Source organism: Panthera tigris, chromosome D4 (genome assembly GCF_018350195.1).
Source record: "Panthera tigris isolate Pti1 chromosome D4, P.tigris_Pti1_mat1.1, whole genome shotgun sequence".
NCBI lineage: Eukaryota > Metazoa > Chordata > Mammalia > Carnivora > Felidae > Panthera > Panthera tigris.
In genome coordinates, this window is record NC_056672.1 from 51,518,682 (window position 1) to 51,542,207 (window position 23,526).

At 37.4% G+C, this 23,526-nt stretch overlaps 1 long non-coding RNA gene across 2 annotated transcripts in view; it reads left to right on the plus strand.

Moving 5' to 3' along the window:
* Positions 1–22,839, plus strand: part of LOC122233149 — a 94,920-nt gene extending 72,081 nt beyond the window's left edge. For both annotated transcript variants that reach the window (XR_006210631.1, XR_006210629.1), the window contains exon 6: positions 22,758–22,839. This is a non-coding gene — a long non-coding RNA (uncharacterized LOC122233149). The remainder of the gene's footprint in view (positions 1–22,757) is intronic.
* Positions 22,840–23,526: the final 687 nt, after the last annotated feature.

Here is a 23,526-nt window from a genome sequence, read left to right on the forward strand (position 1 = left end):
TTTGTGTATATGAATGCATATGTGTATGATCATTTATGTACTGAATCATACTGTGAAATATATTTTTATTTATTTTGGGTGACAGTAAACAATATTTGAAAGCTCCTATATTAGTCTCATATGACAGAACTATAATTAGGGGTCATCACTCTAAAGAAGGAGTTGACATTATGATTAGCAGGCTTTCAATGCATAAATAGGTTTATGTTCATTGGAAATTAGAAAAACATACTGTCAAGTCATAGGATGTAACATCACAGTTATTTAATTTCCCTTCATTTACAAGGGGTTGAATGACTTTCCTAAAGTGATACAGCTTGATGCTAGGCATGGTAAAATCAGGTGTTCTGATATCTAGTTCAGGTATTTTTCTATTAGTTCGTATAATGACATTTCCCCTATAATGGCCATGCAAAAAGTATAAACACTCTTAAACAGCCCATAATAGGGAACCTCATGTAATATATGAGAAAAATTTTTCTCCAGATGATACAGGTAACCTGTGTGAATATCCCAGGTATAATCAAAATCAACTAAATGGTAACAAAATGTCATGATGCTCCTTTAAATATTTAGAATATTTTTTGTAAAATAATTCCTGTTCATTTTTCTTCAAGAAAATATAAAGATAGGCTTAAACTCATGCCTCCTCTCATCCCAATATATCACCGTGAATATTTGCCTCTAAAATATGCATTAGAGGGGTGCCTGGGTGGCTGAGCGGTTAAGCGTCTGATTCTTGATTTCAGCTCAGGTCATGATCTCATGGTTCCTGAGTTGGGAGTCCTACATAGTGCTCTGCACTGACAGCACAGAGCCTGCTTGGGATTCTCTCTCTCTCTCTCTCTCTCTCTCTCTCTCTCTCTCTCTCTCTCCCTCTTTCTTTGTCCCTCTCCTGCTCATTCTCTCTCTCAAAATAAATAAACATAAAAATTTTAAAAAAACATAAACATGCATTAGAGAATATCCATATTTGAAAGATCCAACTAGGAATATACTTATAGTTATTGTTGTATTTAATGTAGGTCTCTTGTGTTAAATCTACTCATCCCTCTTCTCTTTTCTTCTTCAAACCTGTTGGGCCCCCAGCCTTCCCCATCTCTGGTACTAAGTCAAAAGGAGGAGTGCAGAGGGTAATAAACAAAGCAGTGACTCCCACAGACCTTTATAAATGTGGTTATTTGGGCCAACATCTTTTTCTCAGGGTCCTAAACTGATGTCCATGTAAGAGACCATCCATGAGAAACGCAAACAAATTACCACAACAAATTTAGAAATTAATGCAAGTGAAATTTACATGTTGAACAGACATTACTGAAAGAGCAGCTCAAAAATACAAAGACATGACCATTTGCCTGAGTAAGTTAGGTCTGGCTGAATATCGTAGAGGTTCAAGAAAGCTTCATTTATTCAATTTCTAAATCTTCAATCTGGTATATTCTTTGTTGGGTTCAGGAGAAAAAAAGAGCTGGAAATAGAAGCATTAGTTTCTTATACACTATTTCAAATTAAATTTCAATAGTTGTCAAGGGTACTTAAGATTTCTCCAGGTCAAGAAAGGAGCTGAAGCAAAGCAGTGCACAGTATGATTTAATAAATGCCTTAATCAGAAGGAATTTTATTTATTTTTCTCCTTAAAGTAAAGTGTCTGTATTTAAGGTAAAATACAGAGTCCTAAAGTCCAATTCTTTTCAAAGATAACCAACCTTAAAAGTAAATCATTAAGCAGGTCAGTGTCTGGGCAGTTAAATCAAATCACAGCACAGCTGGAAACTTTTCTGGCAAATCAGACACCATCTTTATAATTCTCATCGTAGAAAATGCAGTAACATTATTCCTAGTGCTTCCTTCCAGATAAATGATGTATTTAATATTCTAGTCAGCCTCCAGTGCTGGATGGCCTTCAATTTTAAAGTGATGACAACTGAATGTGTGAAAGCACTTTAGAAAAAGATTAAGATTTCATGGAGATTACATGAAACATTCAGGCCCTACAAAGTACGTGTCTTAACATGCAGGACTGTTTGCTCTTTCAATTCTGATCTGTCAACACTTGTCCCAAACCTATAATTTGTTAATAATTGAGAAATTTCTTTAGCACTTAGGTAAGACTTGATGTGTGATATTCAGGTTCTGTTAGTATGGATATAAAATTCAGAAATTCACCATCACATTATTTTTCCTTGGCACATTAGATATATTTATTGGCATCATTAGTTCTTGCCTATATGTCCTCCACAAGTATGCATTTTAGTACTGTACAACTCTAGGATACCACAGTAAACCGAGCATCAGAGACTTGAGTTCTAGGTCTTCCTGTGTTACTAAGTGGCTCTGTGACCTCAGAGACTCTACTCTAATGTTGGGCACAAGTTGGTTGCTCTGTGTCATTCTAATGGGCTGACAAAATATATCCACTACGTAGCTTCCCTCATCTAATTCCATGAATGTAACAGTGAAAGTTGAAGCCCTAAGATTTGTGTGGCTACATATGACTGTTGTGTATACAGATTGGTCAGTTTGTAATATCCCTTTACTTGCAAGTCTGCCCGTCTTGTTCTGCTGGGCTGCTTTAACAGCACTGTGATAAAAATACTGATCCAGTCTTTAAATAACTCCTAACATAATTGGGTTAAGGTAAAGGGATGTTTCTAAAGCTTGCTGGAAACTACCTATTTCTGATTTTATTCAGGGTTTAAGGAGTTAGTATGCCTAAACGGCCTCTCTACAGTGTATATTCTGTTGAATCTAATCTTCTGGGTTATGACTGGGGAGTTCAAGGGCAGGAAGACTATGATTAAAATCAGTATGCATAGGCTTTGAAAAAGACTTGGAGAATTTTCTAGTAAAAACACACAGATTGGGGTGCCTGGGTAGCTCAGTCAGTTGAATGTCCAACTCTTGATCTTGGTTCAGGTCATGAACTCATGGTTCATAGAATTGATTCCCACCCCCACCCCCTCCACCCCCATCAGGCTCTGTGCTAACAGCGGACAGCCTGCTTGGGATTCTCTCTCCCCATCTCTCTCTGCCCCTCCCTACCATGCATGTGTGTTCTCTCTCTCTCTCTCTCTCTCTCTCTCTCCCTCTCTCCCTCTCTCCCTCTCTCTATCTCAAAATAAATAAACTTCAATAAAAAAAAATAAACACAGACTTTCCATACAAAAATTTGCATGCAAATGTTTACAGCAGTTTTAATCATAACTGCCAAAAATAAGAACCAACCAAGATGTCCTTCAGTAGGTGAATGAATAAACAAACTGTGGTTCATCTACACCATGGAGTATTGTTGTTAAATATTAAAAAGAAATGAACTACCAACCCATGAAAAGACATGGAGGAACCCTAAATGCATATGACTAAGTTAAAGAAGCCAATCTGAAAGGCTACATACTAACTATATAATAACAAGTGTGTAACATTCTAAAAAGGCAAAACTATGTGAAGAGTAAAAAGGTCAATGGTTGCCGGGGAATTGGGTAGGGGGAGGGATGAATAGGGAGAACAAACAGGATTTTTTCAGTGAAAATTCTCTGTATGATACTATAATGATGGAAACATGTCATTATATTCTTGCCCAAGCCCACAGAATGTACAACAATAGCAATTATGCAAACTAGGAACTGTAGGTGATAATGATGTCACTGTAGGTTCATCCTTTGTTAACAAATGTACCACTCAGGTGGGGATGTTGATAATGGGGACACTATGCATATGTGGGGCAGGGAATATATAGGAAATCTCTGTACCTTCCTGTCAATCTTGCTATGAACCCAAAACTGATCTTTTAAAAAAGTCTTTGAAACACACATACACTCACACATGTGCACACATACAGATAATTACAATATAGATTTCATTTTTTTTTCCAATCCTATTCTATTTTTTCAAGTGTGTAGATAAAAACAAACTGATATTGCTTAAAATCATAGCTGGTAACGTTCTTTGTACAATGAAATATATAGAACATACATGAATATTTATCTCCTTTAAATGCTGTTGGAATGATGGGATTTTCAAAATTATCTCTCAGTCAAACTCCATTTGGTTGAGGTGAAGTCAAAACCAAGAAGGCAGTAATTCACCACTGAGTGGGTACTTATCCCAGAATATCCTCATGGAAACTATAGACATCTCCTACATTTCTGTTTGAATAAGTGATTTCCCAGAGATTTATGCCTGATGAGTAAAACTGACCTGTCAGCATTAAAAAAATCATAAATGTAAATCAGAGAGGCATGCCCACCTGTGTGAGGAAAGCTGCTGCCTCCAAGATCCCTTCCTGGTATTTCATGTGTCTTTAATGTCAAGGTCCTCTGCATTTTGGAAGTTTCCAGATATGGTATTAATAACTGGATTGTACTGGTATTAGAAATGCTGAGTTCTAATATCAGACAATTAACTTTGAGAAGTTTTGACTCAGTTCTATAAAATGGGGGATACAGCTCCATGCTGACTATAGACTGCTTCTATAACAGCATGAATGCTTAGCCCATCCTCTTCTAAACAGGTTTCAAAAGCAAATAGGCCTGCCCTTACCCAGAGCTATAAGAACTAGGATACCATGCGCACGTCAGAAAACATACCCATGGTCATCTTCTACACAAGATTCATCAGAAGCCAAGTTGACAGACATGATCTTTAATAAAGGTAATATAATGATTACGCTTTCTTTGTACTCTTTAAAATATTTAATTAAAAAAATTATGTTTATTTATTTTTGAGAGAGAGAGAGAGAGAGAGACACAGAGAGTGAAGGGGATGGGCAGAGAGAGAGGGAGACACAGAATTCAAAGCAAGCTCCAGGTTCTGAGCTGTCAGCACAGAGACTGATGTGGGGCTCGAACTCACAGACCGCGAGAATACGACCTGAGCCAAAGCCGGATGCTTAACCAACTGAGCCACCCAGGCGTCCCTAAAATAATTTAACTTTTATACATTACACCAGATCAACAGAACTTTGCATTTCTCAACCACATTTCTCTACCCTCCTATAAAATCATCTTCCTATCATTACACTTCAAAGTTTTATACAGAGCCATTTCAAGAAAGACCCATATTAAGATTGTTTCTACGCTTAGACATAAAACTGTTATATAAGTCCCTGACTTAATTTTTACTGTATGAGGTCCCATGTGAGAAACTGCTTCTAAAATTGAGAGGAACAGAAAAGTTTATCCCACTGAAAAAAATAGTCTGCTTCCTTCTTTCTAATAAGAATTCATAAAATTCACCATGCTTCCCTTTTTCCTTCCTTCCTACTGGTTGATTGATTGATTTAAATTTTAATGTTTATTTTTGAGAGAGAGAGAGAGAAAGGGAGAGAGAGTGGGGAAGGGGCACAGCAAGAGGGAGATACAGAATCCGAAGCAGGCTCCAGGCTCTGAACTGTCAGCACAGAGCCTGATGCGGGGCTCGAACTCACAGACCATGAGATCATGACCTGAGCTGAAGTCGGACTCTTAACGGACTGAGCCACCCAGGTGCCCCTTCTTCCCTTTTAGATTGCCCAAACTAAGCTTACGCATAGTTTGGGTAGCATTGGTCTTGTTTCACTATGCCAATTTCTATTTAGCCTTTATTTAATATATTTGTTCCATCTGTGATTAAGGTTAAATAGCACACATTTGAAATAGAAACTCTAACCTAAATATATATTTTTACGTGGCAAAAATAAACAATTGAGATAATATCTGTCCAATCTAGGCTTTTAGATAACTGGAACAAAGTCATTAGGAAATAGTAAGAGAATATATACTAAGTTTCTTATGCTATTATAACAATTACATAAAATGACATGTTTTATATAATCATAGTATTTGTAATTATTAATTTCTATCTATTTCTTCCACTAGATAATAAGCCTATGAAGGTAGGAATAGTATACATTTTAGTAACCTAGGTTTAGACAGTGCCTGACACACAGTGGACCCCAGTTACTGCTAAATGAATAAAGGAAAGAGTAGGTGATGGACAAATGTAGAAATATAATGATACAATGGCCTTACTGACATCATTTATAATAATATCATGATACAGTCTACAGATTTTAACATTATCAATTATCAGATCATCATAATGACAAAAAAATGATCATGAAAACACCTCATTTCTCATCATACTGTAATTTTGAATCATTCCAGCTTTTCTCTCAATGCAGTTTCAGCAGTGCTTTAAACATTCTGCAGAACCAAAAGCTTTTAGAGCTAAACGCATCAATTACACATAATCTTGTGGTACGATCCTGCCACGAATCCTTAGTCATTCACCCTCAGCCCACAGAATGCCATCTGCTTATTGTGAGTGTACCTTGTTACAAAGAGAAAAAGGGGAAGGAAGTCTTAAACTGATTTCATTCCCCTGAATTATGTAACTAAAGTATATTTTTGTTTGAAAAAAAACATTATGTTTTCAATGACATTACTGACTATAAATGTTAAAGTTTCTATAAAGGTATCATTCTGACCTTTTTGATAAATTATCTTTGCACACATTCCCTTCTGTAGATTCGGAAGGTAAAGCGAAGAATTATTTGAGGAAAGTTTTCACTCGAGATATTCCATGAGCCACAACCCTTCCCGAAGTTATACCTTTAGAAAATCACAACATTGTTAGGGGAGGGTTTGGACTGTTTATTTCATGTGGCAGGCTCTGTGGGATACATGGAAAGCTATGTCATTTAATGGTGGAATGACCAACCAAGAATGCATTCTGTCTTCTCAGCCAGCAACGGTGACCTGACTTAAAAACCACACAGAGGAGAAATGGAATTACAATCCCACTTGGTTCTATTCATTCAGTAATATCATTAAAATGTTATTTTTATGATAAACATTCAAAAAAATAATCAGTCTCTAAATATTTCCACCATCATTTGATCCTTTAGTTTTACAACATCTGTGGGTAGAGTGCATATAAGGTAATAAGTGCACATAAAATGCATAAGGTAAATATTCTTAGGTAATAGGAACAGTTAAAAGAAAAACGGGATCTAAAAATCTGGTTATCCAGTGCCCAGAGTACACTGTCTCCAAACCCTCCTTTCTTAGCAGTTTGTTATGAATTTTATGTATTTTTATTATTCCATTTTACATATTTACTGACAAAGATATAGGAGGCATGGCTTGGGCCATGATGTAAACAAATCTGGCAACTAGAAGTGCTTCTTTGATGAAAGCAGTTAATCATTTATAAGATGACCCAAAGATGCTGATCCCTGGAAGGTCATAGAAAATTGATCAGAGAACAGTACCTGCTGAAATGCAGTAACTTTAACATGTACCAAACTTCTTAATAAAAATCAAAATATTTATGCCACTGGTGGAATGAAGGGTCTATTATGAGAACTGATACAATCCTGGCACTTACTCAACTTTCTATCTCAACTACTTCTCTTGCCAAGGTAACACCATCTCTTTCCAGACTACACTAATAGCTCCCCAACAGGCTACTCTACATCCATTATTCTCTGCAATCTCTTCTCCACAGCTCCATCACAGTGATCTTGAAAAAGAAAAAAAAAAAACTTTTTATGTCATTTGCCCATTAGTTTTATGGCTTCCAATTGAACCAAGGATTAAATCCAAATTTCCTAATATTGTTTAGAGTCTCTTATTAATGATACTTGCCCATTCCTGGAAGCTAATCTCTGTGGCTCACCTACTCCTACTATTTTGGCAATCTTTCAGTTCCTAAAGACTGTATCTTCTTCTTCACTTCAGAGTTTTCATACCATTCTACCTTCCACTTGGAACACATTTTCTCTGCCCCCCTCCACACACACACACACACACACACACACACTGTGTCCCCACTTGCTCTCATTCATCATTTAGCCAAAAGCTCTTCCTTCACTCCCAGTTCCAACAGTATAAATAGATCCTCCTGTTACATTATTGCATCTACCCTTTTGTCTTTTGGCTTCCAGAGTTTATCCATATTAAGGTCCTTTATAATCTCCATGAACATAAAAGTAGGAAAATGGAAAGATAAGCCCCTTAAGTCATTCATCTACTATACAGAACTATTCAGATATTTTGATAATGGGTCTGAAATACAATCTGAAATATATCTTATTTACATAGTAAGCCTCTAAGTTCCAGGATGATTAAATATATTGGCAAAGTCAAACAAGAATTTGCAAGATCATACCACAGAGGACAACTCAAAGGAAAAAAAAAAATTACTTGAGTTGATTTTAAAAACAAGGTATCATATATCATTTTTTCAATCACGCAATAGAATTAAAGTTGTAAATCATGCAAAGATCTTTGCAGCAGAAATTATAAAGTGTTATTTCAAATAGCAGTTTTGATGGATTGGCCAGGATGGCTGTGAGATTTGTTGAGAAAGAGCACTATGATGTCTATCCTGGACAGAAAAGCAGATAAATAGTGATTCACTTTACATCTGAAGAGGACAGTACTGAAGACTACTGTAGTCCTAAATACTGGACTTCACTTTTTCAGGGAATCTGTCAGTAAGTGACAAATCTGATCTCTCAGTAGTAAGCAAAACAGTTGAAACACTTTTTTTTTTTTTCCTTCTGGCTTCTATGACATACTTCTATTCTCTGGTATTCCCCTACCTTACTGGTTATTCTTAAATCTCCTTTGGATGTATGTATTCCTGTGCTCAAACTTTAAATGTTGGGTTCTTCAAGGTCTGTCTTTGTTCTTCTTCACCTTCTCCTTAGATAACTTCATTCCATCCCATGATTTTAAATATTTTAATGCTGAGAACTATAGCTTTTTATTTCCAGGTCTCCACATGGACATCTTGTCAGTATTTCAAATTTAATTTTAATATGGACAACACAGAAATCTTGGTTTAATGTTAAAACTTACTGCTATATCATCTTCATTATTTTCATAAATGGGACCACAACCTATGAGTTTTTAAGTTCAGTAATCCAGGTTCTTCTCTTTCCCTCTCCTTCGCATTCAATTAGCCAATAAGTTCTTTTGACTTGAACTCCAAAACTCCTGAAAACATCCACTCTTTTCTATTCAATTTCTATTCAATGACCCTTAGGTACGTCCCAGTTACCATTATCTCTGTCTGAGTTACTTCAAGACCCACCCAACTAGTCTCCTCCCTGATCCTCTTTTTGCTCCCTTGCCTCCAGCCTTCTCTATATGGTAGTCAAAGTGAATTGTTTTCAAAATATGAATAAAATTTTGTAGTGGCCTTGCTTAAAATTCTCTGCCTTTAAACTTAGAAGTAAATTCAGACTCCCAACCCTGGATTCTGAGGCATTATATAATGATAATCTGTTCCATTCCACTGGTGAATCTTCATTTTATAACACTTTGCACTCGGGCCCTACATTTCAGCCATATTAAGCCTTTTTGATTCTTCAACCATGCTACACTCATTTCTACTTTACTCCTAGCATAACTTAAAATTTTTTTCTCAGTGACTGTCTTGTCCTTATCATTCACACTTTGCTTTAATTTTGACTTAGATGGCCTTCTCTAACCATGGGTGTGCAGTAAACAACCATACACTCTCCTTCACCTCCTTTCTTTATTACCCTCTTTAATTTGCTGCACAGATCTTATGATTTCCAGCTAATTGTGTTGTCTGTTTATTAATTTTTCATTCATTTGTTTATTATTATCTGTGTCTCTACTTGAAAATAAAATGCATGAGAACAAGGGACTTGTCTCACTTGTTAGCCCCTAGAAATATATTGGGTGCATCATAGGAATGTGATATGTATTTACTGAGTAAGTCAAACATATTCTGGGTACAGTTTTCTACATTTAACACATAATTAGCCCCTTTTTAAGTTCCTACAACATATTTTTAACTTTAGGCAACATTCCTGTGGTAATTTAGATTTTTTTGGATCACTCTTCCAATAATCTTTGGCATATACTTAGAATTTACAAACATTTATGTAAATACATCTTTATTAGAAAAAGTAAAACTCAGACAGGGACTAGAGAAAAGAGAAAGACTACATGCCAAATTAAAATACATATTTATTAATTTTAGTGTGTGGTTATCTGGTAGTTCTTATTTTCAAATAAAAACCTTTAATAAATAAAAATTGTCATCTGAAATGGTATAAATGTGGCTGTTTTCTGTTAATAAGGCATCTGAATTCAGAAAGATTAAATGGAAATAAATTTCTTTAAAAATCTTTCTGTCATGATGTGCAATCATTTGCTATTGTTCTGGGTGTGTCATAGTTAAGCTATGCCCTATTCACATGAGAAATTCAGGTTTCCAACTGTGTGGAAGGATGTTGTGCAAATTCCCATGCTTAATGGCCTAGTTGTATATCCACCAATAACCCTCAGGTGCCATCTAATGTCCAAGCCACATGCACCAAAAGAAAATTATTACCCATATCTTTCTCTTAAAAAATACCTTAAGAATAAATACACTAAACACACTGAAAGCACTAAATAAAATGGTAAATTCCAGAGTGGAGGATTTTTTTTTAATTTTTTTTTTTCTTGTGAGAATGGTTTTTTCAGAGTTTAAACTTCAAGATCCAAGTAACTGTGCTTTATTCTGTTGAGATAAAGACGAGGAGAGAGACAGGCTCTTATGAGCTGAGATCCCAACTAAGTGAAGCTTGAAGGAAAAAATCCTAAATGACAGGAAAAGGAGGTAGATAGGGCAGCTTGTTGCTGGGGAGAAAGGATTTGCAGCATGTGTGTCACTGACGACATTGGCTCCATGTAAGGAAGCACACCTTCTATTTTACCATAACTGGAGTTGACAAATGATGTTTCCAATACAATGCAGAAATGCAAGCCAGTGTTAACACAGTCATAGATAGTTATACTGAGGCAAGCTTTGGAATTGTGTAGCCAGCTATATTAAAAAAATAATTATAGTGGATATCACCACTCACCAGATTATCTAAAGAGTACCTTGGATGTTGAGGTATTTCTTCACATGTGGCAGTGAGAATTGCCATGTGAGAGAAAAATGGGATACAAGCCTCAATGAGCCCTTCCTTCCTTCCTTCCTTCCTTCCTTCCTACCCTTCCTTCCTTCCTCCCTCCCTTCTTTCCTTCCTCCCTCCCTTCCTTTTTTCCTTCCTTCCTCCCTTCCTTCCTCTCTCCCCTCCTTCCTCCCTTCCTTCCTTCTTTCTTTCCTCCCTTCCTTTCTCCCTCTCTCCCTCCATCCCTCCCTTTTTTCCTCCCTCCCTCCCTACCTCCCTCCCTAACTCCCTCCCTTCCTTCCTCCCTTCCTTCCTTCCTCCCTCCCTTCCTTCTTTCCTTCCTTCCTTCTTTCCTTCCTCCCTCCCTCCCTTCCTTCTTTCCTTCCTTCCTCCCTTCCTTCCTTCCTCCCTCCCTTCCTTCTTTCCTTCCTCCCTTCTTTCCTTCCTTTCTCTATTTAATAAATATTTAATGGGCATGAGCATCTACCATACTGTCAGGCACAGGATATGCACCATTGAACTGGACAGAAAAGACTCTTCTCTCATGGTGATTCTGGGACAGAGAATAAATAAATAAACAAAGATTACATGTTATAGTAAACACTATACATACAAAAAATCAGGGTAAAAATATGTGATAATAATTGGAAGAGTCCATTATTTTTCTTAAGTTTGTTTGTTTATTTATTTATTTATTTATTTATTTATTTATTTATTTAGAGTAGATGCATGAGTGGGAGAGAGGCAGAGAGAGAGGGACAGAGAGAAACCCAAGCAGGCTCCATAGAGACTGACACAGGGCTTGAACCCACGAACCTTGAGATCATTACCTGAGCCAAAACCAAGAGCCATATGCTTAACTGACTGAGCCTCCCAGACACCCTTGGAAGAGTCTATTTTAGACAGAATAATCAAAGAGTGCCTCCAAGTTGAGGCATGAGAAAAAAAGATTAAACCATACAAAAAATATCCCAAAGAGAACAAAATGGGCTAGAAGCAGAACATATTTTATCATGTATGAGAAGTCAAAAGACCAGCATGATTGCAATGAAATCATCATGGCAGCCTGATATTAAAAGAAGATGTAAAGAGAGGCAGGGGCCATATTTAGAGGCTAGGAGGTATATATACAATACCTACTGATAACAAGTCTAGCATTATTATGGAGAGTATTTCAGCATAGAAACACTCCCCACAAGCCTAAATAGCACACAAGTCAGTGTCTAGGCCTAGACCCAAATCACACATGTATTAAGATTTAAAGCTAGGACTATAGCCTGTCTTCTGATGCTGTCTCTAGAGTTCATTGTACATTATCACAGTTGCCTGTCAATTCTTTGTCACAAAAGCCTAATAAAAGCATGCAGGAGGAATGTGAGCATGGATGTAGGCCCTTAGGGTTGATGGATATATTATAAATATATTTCTATAAAGTAACCCACCAACTGAGAAATTTACAGTTGATTCTAAATCAAAACACAGATTTTGGGAAGTTGCTTAAAAAGTCAGGGCAATAGCTGTGTAACCTATAAAACAGAACATTGAACTTAATTAGTGGTTTTTAACATTTTTCTTTGTTTTCATAAGGCAGCATAACACTTTATATTTATTTTAAGTAAATTAGATAAAGAATATCAGCAGTAAGAAAAAGAAAAGGGTGGATCTGCTCTAGGGCAGATAGAGGGTCAAGAGCCCCAAGGGTAAGTATTGAGACAGTGTCATAAACCTTAAGGTATCTGTGATCAAAGTCTATGATGATGCCAACCATTCTTTTATCTATAAGATTCTATGATTTTATCTTTGCATTTCTTGTCAGCCAAATAAAGATTTCAAGGGAAACAAACAAACAGTATAAAAATAAAACCATATTGGAAGATTAGTAAAGCATCATAAGAGGCAAGAAACTTATCTGCTAAAAATGCTAAAGAGTTCTCAGTATTATACTTGGTGTGTATCATATACCAGAACTGAGCAACAGGAATAAAATCACAAAACTAGAATGAAATATTGGGGCAGCAATCTTAAATCTAATTTAGAGATTACTCTTAGTATTTCAGACAAAGGTAAGGAAAACAAGAGTACAAAGTATCAGCATGTAATGCTTCAACCAAACCACGAGGAGGATAAAAAGTCAGGGTTCGGCCAAAATATTTATCTCTGCAGCCCAGGAAGCTGGGTATCGTAGAAGAGCTGACATCAGGTCATGAACTGGCTATCATTAGGTCATGGGAAATCATCCAGGTAGTCGTAGGGACCTGGATGAAGCCAAGTTGGGCCAGCAGATTACTCTCATCTGCAAGGGATTATTTCTATCTGCCAACTCCCCTCAACTACACTTGGACAATGCATCCAGTGGTTCTTCCTGGCTTGGAATTTTCTCCTTTCTGTTCTGCCGTCTTCCTGGTCCACTTGGGAAATCCAAATGCTCATCAGGAGACTGTAACAAGCAAAAAACCTGAACCAGCTGGACAGCATCACAGTTAGGCTCTATGGCATACACTCAGTGGTCAAGCCATAGTGTGGTAGAAAAAGCACGTGACTGCTATCTGAAGAAAACCTTAACCCTGATTTCACTAATTATTAATGATGTGGTTTTGCCCTAGTCACTTAAATTAGTGAGTCTCAGTTTGCTCGTGTCACATAATAAGAATGAAAAGATTTGTAAAAAAATGAAAGAATCTTACTACTGACATTAACATGTTAAAGGAGAACATTGAATGAGAAATCTTCAGGAATTCTAAGTTCTCTTGATTTGGGAGGCTAAAAATACTGCCATGTCTAAACAGCAGGGAAATAGAGCCAGAAAGGAACACTGGACACATTCTTCCCTCCTTCATCGTTGTTTAAATTCCCAAGTAGTACATGTACGTCACTGTGCTCAGATAGTGAAGACAGTGCAAACAAATTAGGGATGTTAGTCCTGACTTTGGGAAATGACAATCTACCTGAAATGTTCAAGGCATATGTATCCTCTCCTGAGGATATAAGATCCTTAAAATACTTCTTACTACTTGAGATACAGCAGGACTGAGATGCTATATACAATGTAGCATCTCACACTGTAGTTCTCAGTGTACGGCTGCGGGTGAGGTCGGGTGGGGGGGGGGGGAGTCCTGATGTGGATATACAGGAATTACACACATACATAGATATTGCTTCAGCAAGCAGGCATTGCAGAGAAAAGAAAAACATTTTATTTATTTAAAAAAAAATTTTTAACATTTATTTATTTTGAGAGAGAGAGCGAGAACAGGGAAGAGACACAGAGAGAGGGAGACATAGAATCTGAAGCAGCCTCCAGGCTCTGAGCTGTCAGCACAGAGCCTGACATAGGGCTCAAACTCATGAACTGCCAGATCATGACCTGAGATAAAGTCACGTGCTTAACCGACTGAGCCACCCAGGTGCCCCAAGCAAAAACATTCTAAAAAGTAACTCTTTTAATAACGAAAAGTTTATTATCTTGTTTGCAATATGTATTCCCATATTTTTGTGCAAGAACATATCTTTGTTTTTAATCTATAATCACTCTCCAATCCTGTTTCTTTCAAGCTACTTTCTTTTCTCTCTGCCTTTCTTTTTACTGCCAAATTTGCTTTGTTTTTAAGTTTTTATTCAAATTCAAGTTACTTAATATGCAGTGTAATACTCTTTTCAGGTGAACAATACAGTGATTCAACACTTCCATACAACACCCTGTGCTTATCACATGTGCCCTCCTTAATCCCCATCACCTATTTCACCCATCCCCCCCCCACCTTCCCTCTGGTAACCAGCAGTTTTTTACTATAATATGATTTCACTGTCTCTACCTCTTTTTGTCTTCTATTTATTTCACAATCTATTGTTTTCAGCCCCCAATGGTGCACTAACAATGTTCCCAAAGAGTTTCAGAGTTGATAATGAATAAACCTTTGACTTAATCAAGAACAAACCCTTTTCTTCTTCCTCTTTTAATACACTGAGAAGCAACGTTAAGCATGCCATTACCTCTGGTATACTGGCCTGACCATTTTCCTGGTATTGACCTGCCTCTGTTTTTAAATCCCATTTAAATCCCCTTGACAGGACAGTAACGGTCCGTGTGCATACAGATGCATGCTGCTAATACAGGAATCACGACCAGATCACGGTTCATCGACAAGCTAAAAATCCTGGATGAGCAGAGGTTACACCAATTACTAGCAGGATGCAGTCTCTCAAATGTTTTAAATGAACCAGAATATTTTCACAATTCCCTAACGCCAAATGCCCCTGTAACTACTAAAGTATTCTGTGTCAGGAAGAAGATAGGGCTGAATGCTGCAGCTTTTGCCGTCCAGGCCAGGTACCGAGAATCTCAACCATCATTCACAATTAATTCTGGCAGGAGAAAGAAATGCAGAACCATTCAAGAAGGCGACAGATGGAAGTTCGTTCCACTTCTGTAAACTAGAACACTTAGATGATCACATTTAAAAGTCAGGCCCTGCTTTAGTAGGATTTTTTAAATTCCTTGGATTTGGTGAATATACGAACCATAAAAAGTTCATAAGATCCAGATGGATGTAGAAATATTACCTCACTCCATCTCCCTGAAAAGAATGTTTTTTAGTATTCCTACTCAAATGCATTCATTTGTTGATATTTAACTAGGAAAACCTTATGCCTTCTCTAACTCCCAGCTATGTTTATTTGTTTTTATATAATATGATTTCTTAAAATCATCCACATGCTACTATGAAAAATGAAAAATGCTCAGTTTTTCCCTTAATGTTACTTACTCACACAAATATAAGGAAGAAGGGTCATAATATAATAGAGATGGCCTTTGGGGGAACGTGTGATTAAGTGATCAGGAAAGAGATGATAAACATGTTATGGTAGAGACAATATGGTTCAAGAGGAGAAAACAGATTTGAAAAATATTTATGAAACAGATACTCTAGTTTGATAGACAATTGTTTTAGGGATAGAATATGAGAAAGGAATCAGGAATAAGGTCAGAATTTTGGCTTGGGAAATTATGTGAACACCATGCTGTTCAGTGAAAAGTGGACCAAGAACAATGTGAAAACGTACTGGGGGAATGAATTCATCTAAAGCATGTTAAATTTTCGGTATTTTTAGGTCATATGCCCTGAGAAGTTCAAAGGAGATTGAATAGCTCTGTAACTACATAAGGAAGAGATGGGGTGGGGGTGTGTGTGAATTCTCTCTCTCTCTCTCTCTCTCTCTCTCTCTCTCTCACACACACACACACACACACACACACACACACACACACACACACACTTTTGGGGTTAAGAGAGAACTGGTTGTATAGAAACCACAGGAGTGACTAAATCACTCAAGGAGAACATAGAGAGCAAGGTGTTGTAAAGGGACATAGATCAGACTCATGACTAAGGCTGATATTTAAACAATAGCAAGATTAGAAAGTGCCCTTGAGCATTTGTTGTGATAAGCACTGGGTATTATATGTAAGTGATGAATTACCAAATTCTATTCCTGAAACCATTGTTACCCCACATGTTAACTAGATAAAATTTAAATAAAAACTTGAAACAGGAGAAGGAAGGAAGGAAGGAAGGAAGGAAGGAAGGAAGGAAAGAGAGAGAGAGAGAGAGAGAGAGAGAGAGAGAGAGAAAGAAAGAAAGAAAGAAAGAACCCTTAAAAATGATTCAAAGGAATTGGAGGGAAGGCAGGATCAAATGATGAAATTGAAAACTAAAAAAGGAAATTTGAAAACTGCCAATATTTTCAAATCCTGTAGAGAAACCAAATCAACTGAATCAGCAGCTTTAGTTGTTAGAGAAACCCTTTCAGTGGGGAGGAGAACCAAGTAACAATTGTTTGAGAAGTAAATGGAGACTCACCACATAGCAAGAAATTCAGTTACCAAAAGAAGGTGAGCTATAGGGACATACCTGTCAAGGGGCAAATAATTAAGACACAATTGGTTATTCATACTTTTTGGCTTTTAAGATGGAACAGATTTGGGCAGTTATAAGAACTCAAGGAAAATACTAACAGAGAAATTCAATATTTAGAAAAATGAGAGATTGAGCATAGCTCAAAATGAAGGAAGAAGAAATGGAATTAGAGCAGAGACAGAGGATTGACATTAACAGAACAGCATTATTTTCTTAAATGCATCTGGCTTCAGAATGAAAATATCCATTAATTCAACTCCTCCCCCCCAAACCCACCCCATTGTCCAAGCCTAGCAATCATCTCTGGAATGAGATACAGGAGGTAGAAGTTATTCCCAGGAAGGTCTCATGCTGGCTTCCTTTTAACTTTAACAACTACCACTGTTACCAGCACCAATACAACAGAAGTCTAAACCTGGAGCATAGTGTCAAAAGCAATTCCACATATCTTATCTCATTTGGCCTTTTCATTAATATTTCCAGCATTCTTCTACAAAATTTGTTTAGAAGGGTTCAATAGCATATGAATTATCAGAATAGATCTTACATGGAGCTGTCTCTAGAAGAAACCAGAGTAAACTGAATCCCCACCTTGGTCTTTCCAATTCATTCTCAATAGGAAATGTGAAATTAAAAAAAAAAAAAAATTGCTTTTCCCTGAGCCATTCTGCCAGGGGGCAGCAGTCTGAATCAGAGAGAAAATGCTTGGGCAAATTCATTTATCATCATTCACCTTTTTAAACTCAATAAAAGAATCACTGTGATTTTTTTTTTTATAAACCTCACTTTCTTCTAAAACCAGAAATTAAGATATTCTTTGCAATTTAGGCAAACCGTAGGTAGGAAACCCGGGTTACAATTGGACAGAAAGTCCCATTTAGTATATACCATTAAGTAATAATCCTCATTCTTTTTGGCTAATTTTACATCTGAACAACTGTAATATCCATCGTTACAAGGGGTCTATGCCTCTACTAATTTTAGTCTAAAAAAAAATCCTCTCAGAATATTTTTGCCAACTATCATAGGAGTTGCCTGGCAACTGCTAAGAACAAACGCAAAAAAAGAGAGGTGATTTAATAAAGAACTCAGACACAATCAAAACCTTGTAAAAATGAATTAGATATCTGCTTTACTTGGAAAAAATAAATACTATCCCTTGAGTTGATTTCAAATACAAAAAATTAATAACTTATTGTGAATCAGCTATAATATAATTAATAAAAGAGAGTAAGACATGGGGACTGATGAAAAGTAACCAATGAAGCATTTAAGAATCCTTTTTTTTTTTTTTTTTAATCCCACAATGTGGTTTGTTCAGTTATTAGATTCCAGGCTTATGAATTTATTGTACTCTCAGGCAACATTCTTAAAAATTTGTCTGTGGATATGAGGAAGCAAGTAAGAAAATCATACCTTATCTAGCATGGCAACACAGAAATTTTACAGATTTGGAAATTTAACAGGTTCACAAGTTTTGCTGAAGCGTTAAAGACCTCTAAACATTAAAGAGACAGAAAGTCATCATCAGTAGAATGTGCCTAAAAAACAAGAAAACTTCAATACAGAGCCTAGTTAATGTCTCAGATATGTAGGGATTTGATTTAACATAAAAGGGATGGGGTTCCTGGCTGGCTCAGTTGGTAGAGTATGCGACTCTTGATCTTGGGGTTGAGAGTTTGAGCCCCATGTTGGGTATAAAAAAAAAGATAAAACACGGGAATCAGTCATGTACAGCCATTTTTTTGTATTAATAAAGAATATTTTGTTTGCAAGTAATAGGCATCTTAATAAGTTAGGAAGAAATAAAAACTAATTGGTTGGTTACTGGGCTATTTCATATACTCATGACAGGTACAGAGATGTAGTTTGTCAGCAGCAATGACATAGGCATTAGCATGCCTCCAGAACTTGGTCTTTCCATTCTTCATCCACATTTCTCTCTACACAGTGGCTTCCTTCTTCCCATCCAACTTTCTCCTCTACATGGTAGAAATATGGCCACCATCTGAGCCCATGGCTTCCTTTTCAAAGTTGCAATACTAGAAAGGAACTATTCCTCTTGCCTTCTTATATATAGCTTGAAACACCTCAAAGAAGGACGTGTATTGGTCAGGGTTGGATCAAGACTCCATCCAGAATCACCAATTGTGGTTAAGGAGTTGGACCCTACCACTGGTTGCCTCCATTAGAATATGCCTCCTGAAAAGGAGGAGAAACAGTTCTTCAGAAGGAGAGTATATTAGGAAGATGAGAACGTTTCGAGCCAGACATAGTGCATAAGGAAATGAATATGTTTGGCCTTTGGATTTCTATTTCTTGGTTTGCCATTTTATGTCCCATGCTCACAGATTAACTCTCAAACACTTTATTTAGATGCTCAGCTCTATTTCTCTTTTAACATGTGTCACTCTTCCAGCCATCCTTTACTTACAGGAATTGGAAAAACAGTAGGATAAAGAAAGAGGCATAGGGCACTTGGATGGTTCAGTCAGTTGAGCGTTTGACCTCGGCTCAGGTCATGATCTTGCATCCGTGGGTTCAAGCCCCACACTGGGCTCCGTGCTGAACAGCTCAGAGCCTGGAGCCTGCTTTGGATTCTGTGTCTCCCTCTCTCTCTGCTCCTCCCCTGCTCATGCTTGGTCTCTCTCCATCTCTCAAAAAATAAAATAAAATGTTAAAAAAAAATTAAAAAAAAAAAAAACAAGGAAAAAGAGGCTTATGTGCCCATAGCCTAGAGTGAGATGCAAGACGCTTGAGGCCACAGAAGGACTTTCTAAGAGGTAATTCTCGTACTTTTAAAACTTAATGATGGAACTCACACCTCTGTCCAGGTTGGGAGTGAGCCCTGGTGGGGTGCGTGTAAGTCAAATCTCATTCTGTCAGCCATGTATGCAGTTTATTAGTACAGTCTGAGCCAATGCTCAGTGTTAGGTGGCTGGTCTGGAAGCAGAGGTGACAGGCTCTGCACCAGACATTTCTAAAGCACAGATCCTGGGGGGTAGTAAATAGCTAAGTAACATCCTTTCTCTGGAGCAAAGGGAATTTAATTCACCTACCATATTAACTTTCCGTTAGAAGCATCGATTCATTCCTATATCAGTTTATAGCAAGTTAACTGCTGCCCCTGGGAATCTGTACCTGTCAGTTATCAAGCTCAAACCTTAAGGAGATGAACTTCCTAATTTGCACTTTGAGTGGCAAGGAAGGAAGACAGGATGCGGCTCCTGCATTATTCACAGGGTATGAACTATTAACAAACTAAATAATGCTAAAGCTGAAAAGCACTCTTGTTAACTCCAAAATGTTTTTGTTTGTTTTGTTTTCATCAAAACGAGGCATAATCAATCTTTAACTATTCAAATGAGAAAGCTAAAACAGTTATTGTCTCAACAAATAAATACATAAATGTTTATTTTTTTGCTTCTTGACAAAGGTTTTCAGACGAGGGTTCTTCATTTCGATTTCTCTGTATCATGGACACACTCATCATCCTTTGATGAGCCCCACATCCTCAGCATAACTAATTCAAGGTCCTCAGCAACCTGTCCTCAGCCTGATCCATCAGTGCTTCCCTCCTATGACCATGCTGTGGCAATAGCAGACTCTGCCATTTTGAGGACAGGCCTGCACTTCCCAATCTCTGTTCTCACTCCTGCTGATTCTCTGCCTGGGATATGCTTTCTTCCAATTCTTTGCAGTCTTAGAGGTCATCTCAAATCCCATCACTTTTATAAAGCCTTCAGCAAATCCCTACCCACCCTCCTTCCTCCCCTCCCAAGTTGGTAGCTATGTCTCTTCTTCTTCAATGCATCTACATTTATAAAAAGTGTTTCCTTATGTAACTTTTGATATGGCACATTTATATATTCTACCACTGTTGCATGTTCCAAATTCTAAATTGTGTTATATTTATTTGTGTGAATTTCCCCTCTCTCCTGGTTGTCAAAGTTTCCTTGAGATTTTGTCTCATTCTGTATCCTGGAGTGTCTATAAGAGTACAGCAGTTAAATACATATCATATTGTAAAATTTTGTGGTCATTAGACTTCAAAAAAAGCCATTTTCCCCAAGACCAAGATACATGGTCTGAGCAGATTAATAATTTGATACCCCTTCAAAGCCATATTCTTTAAGTTCTTATTCAATATTTATTTAATGGGGACAGGGCCTGTACCTGTAAGAATTTTTGTTTGGTTTTATTTTGTTTCTTTTGAAGGTAGGGTCTTCTTCCATAGGAGTGGATCCTAATTGCCTATTATGTTTGGAGTCATATGTGGAGCTGGAATAAACTGATATCAAATTTTGGGGTTATTCTAGAGATGTTAAATCCACTTATAGATCTGTATTCTAGACACCCTTTAATCTAGCTCTGAATATGAAGTTCATTCATTGCCTCAGTTATGATATATAACTAAATCCATTTATTCAATGAATATTAAAAGCTGATACAACATATTGTTTCAGACAGTCCTTACATGTTTTATGCCTCATGGTTGTCTTCTATATAATGGGAATATCAATCCCCACCTCATCAGGGTACTGACAAGATAAAATGTGTGCATAACACTTAGCTTAGTACCTGACACATAATATGTGCTCAATAAAAGGCAAAAAGATAAACAGGATTTTGTTTGTTTGTTTGTTTTCCACTACAGTCTACCAGTACTGCCCAAAAGACTTTTCTGTGATGATAAGAATATTCTGTGGCTGTGTCATCTTATACAGCAGACACAAGCAACATGTGGCCACTGAGCAAATGAAATGTGGCTCAAAGGACTGAGAATTCAATTTTATGTCAACAAATTTTCACTGAAATACCTACATATGGCTAGCAGCTACCATATTGGACAGTAAACTGCATGAGAATAGTGCTATGTCTAGTTCACCATCTTACCACCGAAGATCAGAACAGTTCCTGCATATAGTAAGGGTTAAGAAATAGGTACGGAATGAATGAAGTGAGTAAATTTTAAATGAAGCAGGGAATCTAGAGAGAGAAAACAAAATAAAATGGGATGATTTCAGGCATTTAAGTGGTGGAAAAAAGGTAAGTACAGTTGACACATTTCATGGTGGCCATGGACTGCCATGGGCCAATTCTATCCAGAATGAAATCCCCAAGCCAAAGATAAGCTCATACTATATCCCAAGGAGAACTAAAGTCAACTAGCAACCTCTCCCTTCAATGTAATCACTGTGTCAGGGTAAGAAATATCACAGAGGAAAAATTCAGGAAAGACAGAGGTGAAAAGAAAAGGCAGGAGAAAGAAGAAAATTGTTACCCTGGTGCTGACGAGGAAGTCAGGAGCCCAAGTGCCCAGCTTCCTTGAGAACTTAGGAAGTTCCCATCACAGCAGCCTTCAGGGATGCAGGAACCATGTATTCTATGTATTCTCCATCTGTTCTTTGTAAATTTCCCTCCTACCAAAGAAAGGGAAGGGCATACATAGAGAATTTCCTTCTCCACACCTTCTCTACACTATTCCTTCTCCAAATCCCTCACCCCCTGAGTCAAATGGTCATCTCATGCTTTCAGCAAGTCAAATAGTTTGCTGAACATTTGGGATTATTCATATACAGGGGTCACGTTGACCCTGATTTATCAGTGTAGCTGGGAATATCCAATGTACAGCAAGACTAAATCTCATGAAACATCCCAAAGGAGTCAAACCAGTAAGCAATATAGTAACATAATGCTTATTGCCTGGGCATTCTAGGATATTGGAGTAAGATGATCCTGGCTTAGGAAGGGGCATGTCCTGCAGAGCAGATGGGGAAAACAAGTCCTAGGGGCTATAGAAGGCCTTGTGTGCCACTCTGAGCAAGGTAATTTAGAAACCCTTCAGAGAATTTTCCACAGGAAAGAGAAGAGGAAGAAAATGACATTACCAACCTTAGCCCATCTAAATACAACACTCTAAATTTCCATTACAGATGCTGAAGAAGATGTGACAGCTTAAAAACCACGTCATCCGATGCTGTATGTTGACATTTATCACACACTAGTCAAGGTCAGAAGGATTGCAAACCGTTCAGTTTCACCTGGAATGAGGTCCATTATATTACAGATCCACAGCGCTGATGATTTAAAAATTGAGGACGGACCGCTTTAAAAATGATTTGCAAAAAGCTGGCAAATACAACTGGCAAATATAAGCAGGAGAACATAATTGATCTCTCATTCCAGATTCTGTTGAAAATAGTTGTCCTGGGGCCATTGTTAAGGCACAGAGTAAGCACAGAAAGTTGGAAGCCTATCCAGTTTTTACTCCCTGAGAAACAGCAGGGGTCTTGGCTAATAGAACTGTGAATATTCAGTGAAGGCTAATAATCAGTTTACCACAAAAATAGCAGCCATCACAGCTCTGACAACTTACAGGCTTGCCAGGAAGGACACCCCGTACCCACGCACATACTTGGTAAGGGGTGGAGGAAACACCATCCTCGTAAGTGAACCTTCAAGGCTTGCTTTTTGATGGTTCTGTCACAGGAAGGATTAATGATGCACAGCTTCTTTCACTGCTGCTTTCACAGCTAGTATTTCAATATGCCCAGAATTCTAAGGAAGCTGTTAGTATCTAACTTAAATAGGAGGAGGCAATGATTTACATGCTTTCTTGGGAAAAATAAATAAATCCCCCAAGCAGCATGTTGGTTATACAGAGACAGACGTCCCTAGTGTTCAGAGGGAGCATCACACAGG